Genomic DNA, 14174 nt, shown 5'->3' with positions numbered 1-14174 from the left:
GATTCCTCAAGTTCCTTCAAAACGAATACACCGCTCACTTCAGGTGCTGTCTTGAAAGTTTTGTGGTGATCCATCACACAAGGGCCAAGAAAAATGGGGGGCCAAAACGCATTTTCCCCATGTTAATTCCCATAGAGATTAAAGACACGACTACAGCCCGAATACCTGAACAGAATTACACCATATTTTTCAGAGAGTGCCTGTTGGTTCAGAAAGCAAACATTTTGTAAATTGGCATAAATCCGTTCAGTAGTTTTGGAAATATTAAGGGGAATCCAAATATGTATATTTAGGGGTGCTGATCCTACGAGGATCCAACAGTCCCGTGCTGAAAAGTGATTGGCTGCCAACACTTCAACCAAGAAGTGTTGGCAGCCATTATAGGACTCAGCTTCAGCCGAATCACACAAAGAAATCTTTTAAAACAGAGGAGGAGCAGGGTAGGAATGTCCTAACCCTCTAGGCCACTTGAGGGGCGGAGGGTCCCACGGGGCAAAAAAAACATTTTTGTAAAACAATTTTGGTGGGAGATGCAAAGGATCAGTGGCTCCCACTGAATCCAAACATATCCAGGGTCTAAAATATATGAATATCAATTGGCAACAAAAATAAAATGACTATCAATTAGACACAAGGTTACAGCAATTCCCTTAGGGGTTTCCTTTCTAAAATTCAGAGGCTTAGTGTTCCACAGTCAGATCACTACAACGGAGAAAGCTCTCCTAACTTGAGTGAGAGGTTGGAATGTTGCAACTTTGAGAAAACAGACACCATTGGATCTCAGACTGCGGTTAGATTTGTAAATAGAGATCCTTTTTGGTTTTGAGAGTGGATTCGGCAATGATCATAAAGTGATTTAAGGTCCACTCAGAGTAATTTGAATGGAATTCTTTGTGCTACCGGAAATTAATGCAATTTCCCCAGAGCTGGTCAAACCTGACATCTAAGTTCTTCACAACTTGGACTGGATTCGGTTTTTAGCCATGTATCAAAACATATACTTCCAGACTGAAATATAGGCCGGCAGGGAACCATAACTTCTGCTTTTCTACCATTAAACTGGATATTGGGAATACTGTTGCACAGATGCTCTGCCCTTATGCTGGATTTTTATTTTTGCAGCTTTATATAGCACAAACTTGACTGAAGGTATTGGAGTGCTTAATATGAACACCACTTGCATTACACAAGGACACATTAATTTTTGATTTTTAAGCATCACAGGGAGATTTTGTGATTTTCCCACAATCACAGGAAGCTGAGCCGACCGAGACAGGAGCCATGTTTCCCAGTTCCTGAGTCAGCAGCTCTCGCCGTTATGCCACATGTGGTCTCCGGGATTATCCACCAACCTTGGAAAGACATGACTGCATTCAGGTCATATGATTGTATCAGATGGGCCTGCAAAACCCTACAAGTTAAAAAGTAAAGGTGAAAGGTCTGAGCCTTGCAGCAGCCCATAAATTAATACTTTCAATCCTGATAAAATGAGTCCATACTAATCTGAGGGATCTGGGTAGTCAAAAAAACTTTGTAACGAAGAATGGACAGTACTCCTGATACTGATGCCCTTCGGGTGGTCCAACAACACGTGGTGGTCAATGGTGTTAAAAGCTACTTACACATCTAGCATAATCAGTATTGCCCAAATATCCTTGTCAGCATACATGAGTAGGTCATCTAGCAATGACATTACTGCACACTTCCTGCTGCAGCTGGAATCCAAGCCTCCCTGCACTGAATGCAACAACTCTTGAGATTCTACAGAAATCCACCACTGGTGAAATACTGACAGTATGAGTAGTTTAGAGAAAACACAAGGAGATGATGGACGGAGCACTGAAACTTTTCAGACACTCACCTCCAGTCACAAATCTGGGTTGAATCCATCATCATTCTTTAGCTCACTTCGCCACCTCAGTTCAGACCCAGCTATATGCAAATCAGTCTTGACCCTGTGCCTAATGGGAACAGTCCAGCCCAAACTACCAAGCCAGGTCTTCCCTGAACCGGAAACAAGCATCCTGGGACCGTTTTCTGGGTAACATCTTTCATCAGCCAGGCTAGCTTAAATCCAGTGGCAAAGTGAGCAAGCGACCCATGTCTGGGCATACCCTGCCAACTCAGGGCCAACAAAGAAAACACAAGGAGATGATGGATGGAGCACTGAAACTTTTCAGACACTCACCCCCAGTCACAGATCTGGGTTGAATCCATCATCATTCTTTAGCTCACTTCGCCTCCGGAGTTCAGACCCAGCTAAATGCAAATCAATCTTTTTTTTAAAAACATTTTTATTTGCACTTTTTCATATTGCAACAAAACAGACATGTCATCACTGGTCAACATTTCCCGACCTCCAGCCCTACACCCCCCCGGCTATGCAAATCAGTCTTGATCCTGTGCCTCATGGGAACAGTCCAGCCCGAACTGCCATGCCAGGTCATCCCTGAATCGGAAACAATCATCCTGGGACCAGTTTCTGGTTAACACCCTTCATCAGTCAGGCTAGCTTGAATCCAGTGGCAAAGTGAGCAAGTGACCCACATCTGGGCATACCCTGCCAACTTAGGGTGAACAAAGCAAATACAAGAAGAAGACAGACGAAGAACTGAAACTTTTTGGACACTCACCCCCAGTCACAGATCTGGGTTGAATCCGTCATCATTCTTCAGCTCACTTCGCCACCTCAGTTCAGACCCAGCATTATGCAAATCAGTCTTGACCCTGTGCCTCATGGGAACAGTCCAGCCCGAACTGCCATGCCAGGTCATCCCTGAATAGGAAACAAGCATCCTGGGACCGGTTTCTGGTTAACACCCTTCATCAGCCAGGCTAGCTTCAATCCAGTGGCAAAGTGAGCAAGGGACCCAGACCGTGCCAACTTAGGGAAACTAAGCAAACACAAGGAGATGATTGACGGAGCACTGAAACTTTTCAGCCACTCACCCCAGTCACAGATCTGGGTTGAGGTCTGGGTGAGCAAAAAAACGATGGATTTAGGCCTATATCTCTGTACTGGGGTGAATGTATGACATTGTTCTGCATTCTGTCCATCAATTGTTCTTTTTGCATTTGTCACCCGAGTGCCACTGGAGTCAAGCTATCCTGGCAGATGAGAGGTGAAACCCCGGAACCGGTCCTAGGATGCTTGGTTCCAGTCCAGGGAGGACCTGGCCTGGCAGTTCGGGCTGGACTGTTCCCATTGGGCACAGGGTCAAGACTGATTTCCATATGGCTGGGTTCAAACTGGAATGGCATGGTGAGCAAAAAAACAATGGATTTAGGCCCGGATCTCTGTACTGTGATGAATGTATGACATTGTTCTGCATTCTGTCCATCAATTGTTCTTTTTGCAGTATGAGTAGTTTAGCCATGTATGGAAGTTGTCATTGGTCTGTAATTGCCGAAATAGTCAGATGTTTTTTTAATAATGGTCGAAAATGAGACTTTTTTAATCCATTAGGAACACATCCGGTCTCCTCCAGATTTATGATAATCTGAGCATGGTAATACAAATTAGACAGTTCCTCATTGTGTAACATCTTCCCCTGAGCCCGAAGGTGTACTGTTTTTTATTAAGTTCAATTGGTAGGGAGATTCGGGAGAATGTTTTCATTTTCACTGTAACTAACCCGTTTTTTTCCCCTCTTGGGGTTTTGCTTGTTTAGGACATTAAGTAGTCTTTTTTATGCATGCTATTTTCCATTCAGAGGACTCTGCAAATGCATTGCTCTTGTCCCCAGCATGGATTTCCAGGCCTTGACCATAGCTTTCTTTCAGTTCTTTGATTGCTTAGAAAATCGATGTAGACACACTTGGTGGATTCCAGACTTTCTTTGCATAATACTCTGCATTTGTTTCTATCATTCACCTTTTGAATTCCTTGTTTAAGTGGAGCCATTTATATATATCATTAGACTCCTAATCAGGATACAAGTTGGGAGTACCCACAGGTGGATGGCATACATCCACTATTTTTAGAGGGTGGACTCCTTGCAACATGCCAAGAAGCTGGGCCCCAATGAAATATGCTGAGCTCGTCCCAGTGTAATTTTCAGACAATGTGACACACTCAGCAGCACCTGCACGTTGTCTGCTTTCCTTCCAAGCAGCAAAGTGCAGGTAACAAGGGGATTTTCCTATTTCACATTCCAGCTGGGCCCAAAACAAATGCTGAATTTAACCCCTTTACTGCTAGGCCATTCCCCCTCTCCGTGCTAAGCCTTTTTTTGGCTATTTGAGGTAGTTCATGCTTAGTCCCCCGTAACCGTTCGTCCACATAAGGTATTCACTCCAAATTTGAATCCTTTTCTTCTAACATCCTGAGGATTCTAAAGGTAACCAGGGGTTGTGCATTCCCCTGGAGTGGACCAAGAAATTTGCCAAAAAACAGCTACATTTGGAGTTTTGGGGGAAAAATGGGAAACAAGTGCTGCAGAAGAAAGCATCTGTTTTTTTTCCCTGCAAATGGTATCAACAAAGGGTGTGTGACGCTAAAATCACCATCTTCTCCGCTTTCAGGAACACTCAGATGTTTGTCAGACAACCAACATTTTCTACACTGTTTTGGCATTTTACTGGGATGTAGCTTATGTTTCCTATTTAGTGTGCTTTCAATCGCCTTCCAGTTAGTGGTAGAACTTGGTGTGAAAGCAATAATGGATCCCAGAAGGCTATTCATTTCTGAACAGTAGACAAAAGTCGGAAATTTAGCAAGGAGTCATTTGGGTAGATCCTTTAGGTATTCCATTATAAACTAACAGTTGACATAAAGAAATATTGAAATTTAGTTAAAAGACAGAGCCAATTGTGCCAACATTTTCCCCTGTAACTTCTTGTAAGTATGGCAGATTTATTAAAGCAATATAGCTCTACATCTACTGGAACCTTCTGGTTGCAGGGATACATAGGACATGTAGGTTCAACAAGAACCCGAGGTACTCAGAGCCAATAACTGAGTTGTGCCTTGCAATAATTTTTCATTGTGTACACGGTATATAGCAATTTATTTGTTAAAATATAAATAGTGAAAAATAGGTCTCAAGGAAACCTATGTATTTCCTAAATGGGAAAAATATATAGAGTTTAGAAGCAATGGTTATCTGCAATTATGGGTACCTATACTAGCATATGAATTTTTTAAAATGACTTATTTTTTACACATTGTCTTACTTTTTGGAAGGCAGAAATGCCAATTGGTAATAACACGTGTTCTACTGTTCTGTGTTCACCCAAGTCTCCTAATACAAACTGTACCTCACTTCTGTGGGTAGACCTAGTGCCTGTGACAGGAAACAGCCAAAAACGCAACGCGGACCCATCATATTTTTACAGTGAAAACTGACCCTTTTTTGTAATGTGGCTAGCTGTGGATTGTGGACCCTCAATCAGCTGGAACCTAGGGATACCTAGCGAACTTGTACATTTTTTTAAACCTAGACACCCAGGGGAATCCAGGATGTGGTGACTTGTGTGGCTCCCACCAGATTCTGTTATGCATAATCCCTTGCAAACCTCAAACTTTGTAAAAAAAACATTTTCCTCACATTTCTGTGATGGAAAGTTCTGAAATCTGTAGGGAGCCACAAACTTCCACCCACCCAGCATTTCCTCTCATCTCTCAATTAAAATGGTACCTCACTTGTGTAGGTAGGCCTAGTGCCCGCAACAGGAAACAGGGCAAAAAGCAACATGAGCACATCACATTTTTCAAGTGAAAACTGAACCTTTTTTTGCAATGTGCCTAGCTGTGGATTTTGGACCCTCGCTCTTCCGGCATCTAGGGAAACCAAGCAAACTTATACATTTTGGAAAACTAGACATCCAGGAGAATCCAGGATGGGGTGACTTGTGTGGCTCTCACCAGGTTCCGTTACCCAGAATCCCTTGCAACCTCAAACTTTGTCCCAAAAAATAAATTTTCCTCACATTTCTGTGATGGAAAGTTTTGGAATTTGTGGGGAGCCACAAACGTCCACCCACTCAGCTTTCCCCCCAAGTCTCCCAATAAATATGGTACTTCACTTGTGTGGGTAGGCTTGGTGCTCGAGACAGGATACGACCCAAGACCCAACTTGGGCATATCACATTGTTCCAGTGAAAACAGACCCTTTTTTCGCAATGTGCCTAGCTGTGGATTTTGGACCCTCGCTCACCCAGAGACTTGGGAAACCTAGCAAACTTGTACATTTATGAAAACTACACACCCAGGGGAATCTAGCATGAGCTGACTTGTGTGGCTTTCACCAGGTTATGTCACCCAGAATCCATTGCAACCTCCAACTTTGTAAAAAAAAAATCCTCACTTTTCAAGGAAGGAGAGTCCTGGAATCTGTGGGGAGCCACACACTTCCACCCACCCTGCATTCCCCACAAGTCTCCCAATAAAAATGGTACCTCACTTGTGTGGGTGGGCAAAACGACACACAAAACACAAAAAATCAAACTTTTCTCAAATTTCTGTGTCGGATCATCGCACCAGCACAAATTTCCTACCACCCAGTTTTTCCTTCGGTCTTTCCAATGCATAGTCAGCCTAAAACATATGTAAAAATAAATATAGCGCTCGCTGTGCTATTTCCTCAGTCTCTATGTTTTTGGCCCTTCTCATGCACAGGCTCTTGGCCCACCCACACAAGTGAGGCATCATTTTACTCAGGAGACTGAGGGGAACGCTGGGTGATAGGAACGTTGTGCTGGCACAGTGATCCCACATGGAAATGTGAGAAAAATGTGTTTGTACCTAAATTTGAGGTTTGCAGGGGATTCTGGGTAGGAAACTCTTGGGTGATTCACACAAGCCACATCTCACTGGACTCCCCTGTGTGTCTAGTTTTGAGAAAAGTATGGGCTTTCCCTAGATGGCTGCTGAGCCTGGGGTCAAAAACGCAGGTGACTCCCTCGCAAAAACAGGTCGTTTAGCAATCGATAATTTTGAAGTCTCCACAGTACGTTTTTGCCATTTCCTGTCGTGGGCACTATGCCTACCCACACAAGTGAGGTACCATTTTATCGGTAGACCTGGGGGAACCCCGGGTGGTAGGAAATTTGGGACAGCGTGGTGATCCCACAACTTTTCCACACAAAAGTGGGAGATCCATGCAAGCTGCACCTCCCTGGACTCATTTGGGTGTCTAGTTTTCAGAAATGTCTGGGTTTGGTAGGTTTCCCTAGATGGCCACGAGCCTGGAGCCAATGCAAAACCAGGTTGTTTTATGTTAGATATCGGGGCTTTTGGTCCTGGGCTTTGCAGCCATATAGGGATACCTACAAAACCAAGACATTTCTGAAAATTAGACACCTGGGGGAGTCCAGGGAGGTCTGGCTTTGGTGGGTCCCCCATACATTTTCTTACCCAGAATCCCCTGCAAACTCATATTTAACTAGAAAATCACATGTTCCTCTCATTTCTATGTGAGAAAGAGGTGGGATCATAGCAACTACACACATTTCCCTTGGTCTCCCAATAAAAATGATACGTCACTTGTGTGGGTGGGACAAGTGCCTATGCCTGGAAGCGCCAAAAACCTTTAGAGATAGAGGGGGAACCAAAGTGGGACCAAAAGGGCAGTTTCTTTGTACATTTTTAGGCTGTCTTTGCTTTGGGCACCCACAGAAGTGAGGTATCATTTTGATTGATAGGCTGAGGGGAAGGCTGAGGGTTAAGCGGGCATCAGGCCTCCTTTTGTTCAAATATTCTGCCTTGGAGCTATCTGGAGCCCCAAGATGCAAATGCAATGGAGGTGAAACAAAGGCACACAGCTTGTTATCACTTCACAGGTACTTAAGACATGCATGCTTTTGACGTTGGTTATTGTATATAAGAGAGATGTCTAAATGTTAAGAATGTCAGATGTGTTGGTCTGTCCCAGTATTTACACACATAACTATTTAAATAATGCTAAATTATTTATTTTATTTTATAGTGCTACTCATCCCAATGCAGGGTGTCAGAGCACTTGTACATCACACATACACATTAAACATTGACAATAAATCATACAAGTGTTTAAATCCATTAATATGAGGGGTGGAGAGTTTGCTGGGGTGAATTCTCCCAGTCAGAAGAAAAACTGGCCATGCTTTACCAACAAATCCTCCTTTTTTTACAGCTGTTCACCTAGCCGCAGACACAAAGAGCACTTTTACCTATAACGCAACAATTAAAAAAATTCATCAATTGTTGTTTTTCAATGGTGGCTTTTTTCTACCATAATAAAAAGCCTAGGGTCACCAAAAAATCCCAACACCCATGGTTTAAAGCAAACTGCTGTGAGGCAAAAAATGGCCTTGTCTTTGCCATTAAAAGGAATGCCAGGTTAGCTATCAAAGATGCAAGGGTAAAATACAGGAATGCCATTTCCAAGGCCAACAAATGCTGGGAAGCGCAAAAGTGGGATGAGCTCAGAAGTGCCCTATCAAATCATGACCTGAGGACCTTCTGGAATATCATCAACACAGGGTCTCAGCAGGATAAAACAGGCCTAGAACCCAATATCAGTGAAGAAGTGTGGAAGGCACATTTTAAATCACTTTATACAAGGCTTGATGACGAGGTAGGGCGAGTGAACAGACCCCTACCATTCCTCCGCCTGATGCTTGCAGAAACTCCACCGATCTCGCTAAGAGAAGTTTCTGAGGCCCTTGGCATGATTAAACCAGCAAAAGCTGCAGGGCTGGATAAGATCCCTGGTGATCTTTTCCGCTCTGAGCCGACTGTCTGGGCCCCTTACCTATCTTCCCTGTTCAATGCAATTTTCCAAGGTATGGTGATTCCCACCACTTGGGCAGGGGCCGAAATAATACCAATCTACAAAAAGGGCTCCCCACTCTTACCTGTCAACTATCGTAGTTTGATAGATGTAAGCCATAAAATCTTTGCACGTGTCTTACTGGGGCGTCTCCAAAACTGGATGGAGGAACATAACATCCTTACCCCCCTCTAAGCTGGTTTTCAAGCAAGGATATCAACAACTGATCAGATCCTAAGGTTACAGATGATTTATTGGAAAACTGTCAGTGTAAAGGGTGGCAGCCTCTACCTTATATTTGTAGAATTTAAATCAGCTTTTGATCTGGTACCAAGGGACAAACTCTGGGCAACTCTTCTGGTGTCCCAGAGTATCTCTGCCACCAGTTAAAAGGCTTACATGAGGGTAACTTTACTCTAACTAGATTTGTCAAAAATGGTGAACTCTCGCCTGTCGAGAGAGGGGTTTGGTAAGGCTGTGTCCTGGCCCCAACTCTCTTTTGCCTTTTCATTAATGGCTTAATAGAATCATTGAATGCTGGGGTAAACATCAATGCTCCCAGGTTGGCGAAATGCACTATACCTGCCCTCATGTTTGCAGATTATACCCTCCTGCTTTCCAAATCCCCCATGGGAATTCAGAGAGCCCTGGACAACTTTAGCGCTTTTTGCAAACAACGGGGACTAGAAATCAACCTACAAAAAAACAAAGTATATGGCTTTCAACATAGGTAACACCACTCACCCAAACCCTTCACTAGATGGAAGTCCCCTAGAGAGGGTATCTATATTTGACTATCTACGAATCACATTGACTGAGAGAATGGACTGAGGATCCCAAATCAGTAAAGTAGGCTTAAAATGATCGCAGACCATGGGGTTATTTTAAAACTATATAGGACATGCTCTGTAAAATTGTTGAGCCCTGCGGTGGAAATTTACAAGGCCCAGGCTAGGATGGCTGCACTCTATGGAGCCGAACTATGGGGGCATTGTCCATCCGGCCAGCTAGACCGTTCCGAGAAAGTATTTGCTAGACAACTTATGGGATTGCCACCCAGTACACCATTAATACCCCTACGTATGGATCTAGGGATCATACCCATCGAGGAAGAAGCCGCCCTTAGACATTTATTATACTGGCGGCACCTGTGATCCACCCCTGAATTATCCTCTTACAGAGAAGAACTGATCGATGTCATGGGGTTGAGAGGTGCAGTGAAGTTGCCTTGGCTGTAATATGTCAAGAAAACATGTGAGGATCTGGGTAGGGGCAGTTTGTGGCACAATCCAGAAGAAATCTCCCAAATAACTTCCAGAAAAGCCTTGGTAGAGAGCTACAGAGACCATAAACTCTCCCAGCTTGAGATGAGACCCTCTGTGGGGAGACTGATGGCTGAGTTCTTGGAAGCAACAACCACATATATCTTAGAACCAGTGTTCGACGACATTCAGCCACTTCTGGCAAAGAAGCTTTATCTGCAATAAAAAAAAAAATAAAAAAAAATAACAACTAACAGGAGTAGAGCCCATTAACCCAGGTGAGACCGGGCGTAGTGTGCATCAAAAACAATGTCTCAACTGGAGAACACTAGGATAGGACAATTCAAAGACAGTGAAATAGTCAAGTAATTAGTTTGACCACAATGGAGCCTGAGTTCTAAGCTGGGTAGTTGACGGCGTTTCAACTTTAATTATTGAAGGTCATCATCAGGACAATGGTCATTAGTTAGACGGTAGTGCTTTAATTATGGGTTGGTCTGGGCGATCTGTAGTAATCAAGATCTGCAAGTCTTCAGAGTAGTAAAATTCCCTGGGAATCGGATGATTTACTAGTTCCTCCATAAGCAGTGACACTCGCTCCCATGCTCGAGTAGTTTAATCCCACGGACATCGTGCTGCCTGATGTAAAATCCCCGACACCGGCCATGCGCCACCAAATTACCCTGCCCTCCCATTAATCGGGCTGCTTCAGGATCCATACAAAACCCTGCCAACACCATTACTTCTGCATACAATGTCTTTGGACTCCACGTTGGCATCTGTCTTACTACTCTGAAGACTTGCAGATCTTGATTACTGCAGATCGCCGAGACCATTCCATGATTAGAGCACTACCCTCTAACTAATGACCATTGTCCTGATGATGACCTTCAATAATTAAGGTTGAAACGCCGTTGACTACCCAGCTTAGAACTCAGGCGCCATTGTGGTCAAACTAATTACTTGACTATTTTTGTATATAAACACTGTATATAAACTGCATTTTTTGACCACATTTATTTAATTTTATCTCGCCGTTCACGCTGTTTCTCGCACCCTTGTCACTGCGCCGTCCACCCTCACTAGCATGCTCAGTGCCCACCCTGTGTGTAATGGTCATTGTATAATTATGTACTGTAGTGCTGTCTAACTACTTACGGAATTATAACTCGGTTTTTTCCACCCTACCTATATGTTGTGGTCTCTCTTCCTTTGTCCCCCCCTTCAATTGTGATTCATTTCACTGTTTTTGAATTGTCCTATCCTAGTGTTCTCAAGTTGAGACATTGTTTTATCTGCAATTTAGGCATGGAGTCCTTCCGCTGAGTTCATTTACAAAAAAAGTGGGAGGGCCACACTAACGCAGTGTCCTGCGTGCCTTAATGTAGATGAGACTGATCTCAATGTGAAATTTTTCTGCCAAGGATACAGGAAGGGTCGAGATGGCTACTACAACTTTGTAGGAACTTGGGGTCGAGACATTGTAGTAACATGTATAGGATTTTAAAATCTGACACAAGCATGCCCATTATTTTTTTAATCTCATGCTTTTATTTACTATGTGGTGCACGCGCAGAGCCATCTTAAATAATTCTCTAAATAGGAATGACAATTGTCTATGATATGATATAACAGTTGTTCGTTGCACAAATTGTATTTATCTGGTGTTCTGGAGATATTTGAACTATTTTTTTTAATACGCTTGTCTCAGAATGTGCATAGACCATTCCTCCCCAATGTTTGTAGTTCTATTTATGCACTGCATTGATAACTGGAGGAAAATATGCTGGCTGTGTAAATATTTTTCTATCTTACTTTTTTTAGTCATGATTCTATGTGTAGCGAACTTTTTAAGCTTGTATCCTAAATTGGAGCAAATATTGGAACTAGCGTCTAAATGCACAGGCACATGCACTTTACGCCCTGTTCTATAAGATGGCTGATGCCTGGGAATGTCGTCCCAGAGCGTGGAATGTAAATTCTTTCTGTCTTGTTTTTTATCTATTGTATTTTATCCAAGTTTTTACTATTTTTTAAACTGTGCTTTTATGGCCATTTGTGCTGAAATAAAGTTTTATAAACAAATTAATATGATGAGTTACATAAGACAGTGAGGGCTACAAGGTGTAGGAGCCCCATATTGTCGTTCATAGCTCAGTCTGCTATATAAGAAGGATCACAATTTTTGAAACGCAAGTGACAAAAGAATCTCTTTGTTAAAAGCAGTAATCCACTTACCTATCTACATAAAATAAAAATATGTCATCTGCATGTTACATAATGTGCTTTGCAAGAGACCCATTAACCTTCTTTGCCACTTTGAGTCAAAACTGGGTGTAGACAAAACATTGATTTCTGCAGCAAATGCGTTAACCATCAGAGTTACTGTACCATTATTATTATTCCCTGAGACGTAATGGGCACACAAAGATCTCTGCAGTAATGCCTTAATCCTATAAGATATTTAAAAATGCAGAATTCGCAACCAATTAAGCATAACAAACTTACTGTCATATTTCTCCTTTTGCCAATTTCTTTGCAGCAGAGTAAAACAATTTTTATATGTTAAGTCCCAGATTTTGTATGGGGTTGTGTCACGTTTTTGGCACAACCCCAACATAAAATCTAATTTGGGATTTACAATGGCATTCAAATGTTATTTTCATGGCTTTGTGAAAATAAACAAATGCAAGGCAGCACATTGGCAGCATTGTGTTGCCTTGAGTCTGGTAGGAGTTACATGGATGGTGCATGGGCATTCCCATGCATCCACCCATGTATGTTGATGCAAACCCATATTTAAAATGGCCTGCAAACATAGGTTTGTGCCAAACTGGTGTACCCAGATGAGGATGGAGTAACAAGGAGAAATATCTTTATGTCTTCTCATTATTTTCTCTTTGCATGTATGCTGCATTCTGCAGTACACATACAAATAGAAAACAGCATCATAGCATTGATTTTGTGAGGCTTTGTAAAAAACAAAAATGTGCCGCCTTCTAGTACCTTGTGTCACGCAGGAATTCCCGTGCATTCACCCATTTATTTTGTGTGCAAATAATAAATGCAGACTTCATAAGGCAGGCACATTAGATTTACCTGGGTCAGCTCTCGAATCCCATTTGCATGCCAAATGATCGTAGTTATTTATGTTCACGTGAAGTAGCAGTCCTGCTAGGCCTGCTAGTGAGTTCAAGTCTTAGAATTTCCATGACGGCTTTGAGAAACTGAAAGTGTCTTTGCTCTGTGGCACCTTAGTCAGAGCAAGTTGCCCCCTGTATTATCCGCTCTTGTGGCTGTTTGGAGTACCCTGTCATGTGTCAGAGGCCCGGCCGTGAGCAGAAGTCTGGATACTACTTTAGAGATGGCAGGTATCCATGGCGATCCTCTGACTGTGCAGTAAGTCTCCCTGAATCCACCAGCAGCACTTGGGTGCTCTTGGTTTGCTGGATAGGAGAATTGTTGCTCTTCCTGAACTAGTCTTGGCCTGATTCTCCTTCATGGCTTCATAATGATGGCCCTCTTACTTTACAACTCCCCCCTCCGGGTATACAGGGATCCTAACTGAGCACACAGGAACATGGCCCATGCAGGTCACAGCACTGCACAGGGCGATGGCCCTTTCCTTGATACAGGTATGCATCAGGGTGATAGTCCTGAATCTTCACTGCAGCCCCCCCTGGTATACAGGGGTCTCGGTCAGCACAAAGGTTTTATGCTTTCACTTTGTGCAATTCAGTCACTAAACTGCCATTTATTTATTTCTCCTATTTCATATTAAAGGTTAATGTTTAGTCTTTAATTCTTGGAGCATGAGGTTAGAGCAGTGGTTCCCAAACTTTTTTGACCTGTGGCTCCCTTGACCTAATCGGCAGTTGGCCATGGCACCCCACCATTTTTTTACCGGTGGGTGGGTGGCCGGTTGGTGTGTACCTCCTGTTATCTTCCTTAAAGTATTTGGCATGTAATGAAGGTATTATAATGGTTGGAATGTTTGAATTATTAATCTCATACACTGGCAACAGAGTGCCTGGTCCCAAACCCTTATTTATGCCAGCTGCTGCTTTCAGTACCTTTTGGTACTGAGACCCGCTCTGAGAAAATGGAACATTGAGTTTGGTCTGTCGTAATCAGTATCCCCAGCCTTACTTTTACACTA

The sequence above is a fragment of the Lissotriton helveticus genome, chromosome 8, assembly GCF_964261635.1.
Source record: "Lissotriton helveticus chromosome 8, aLisHel1.1, whole genome shotgun sequence".
Lineage (NCBI taxonomy): Eukaryota > Metazoa > Chordata > Amphibia > Caudata > Salamandridae > Lissotriton > Lissotriton helveticus.
This window is presented reverse-complemented; position numbering follows the sequence as displayed.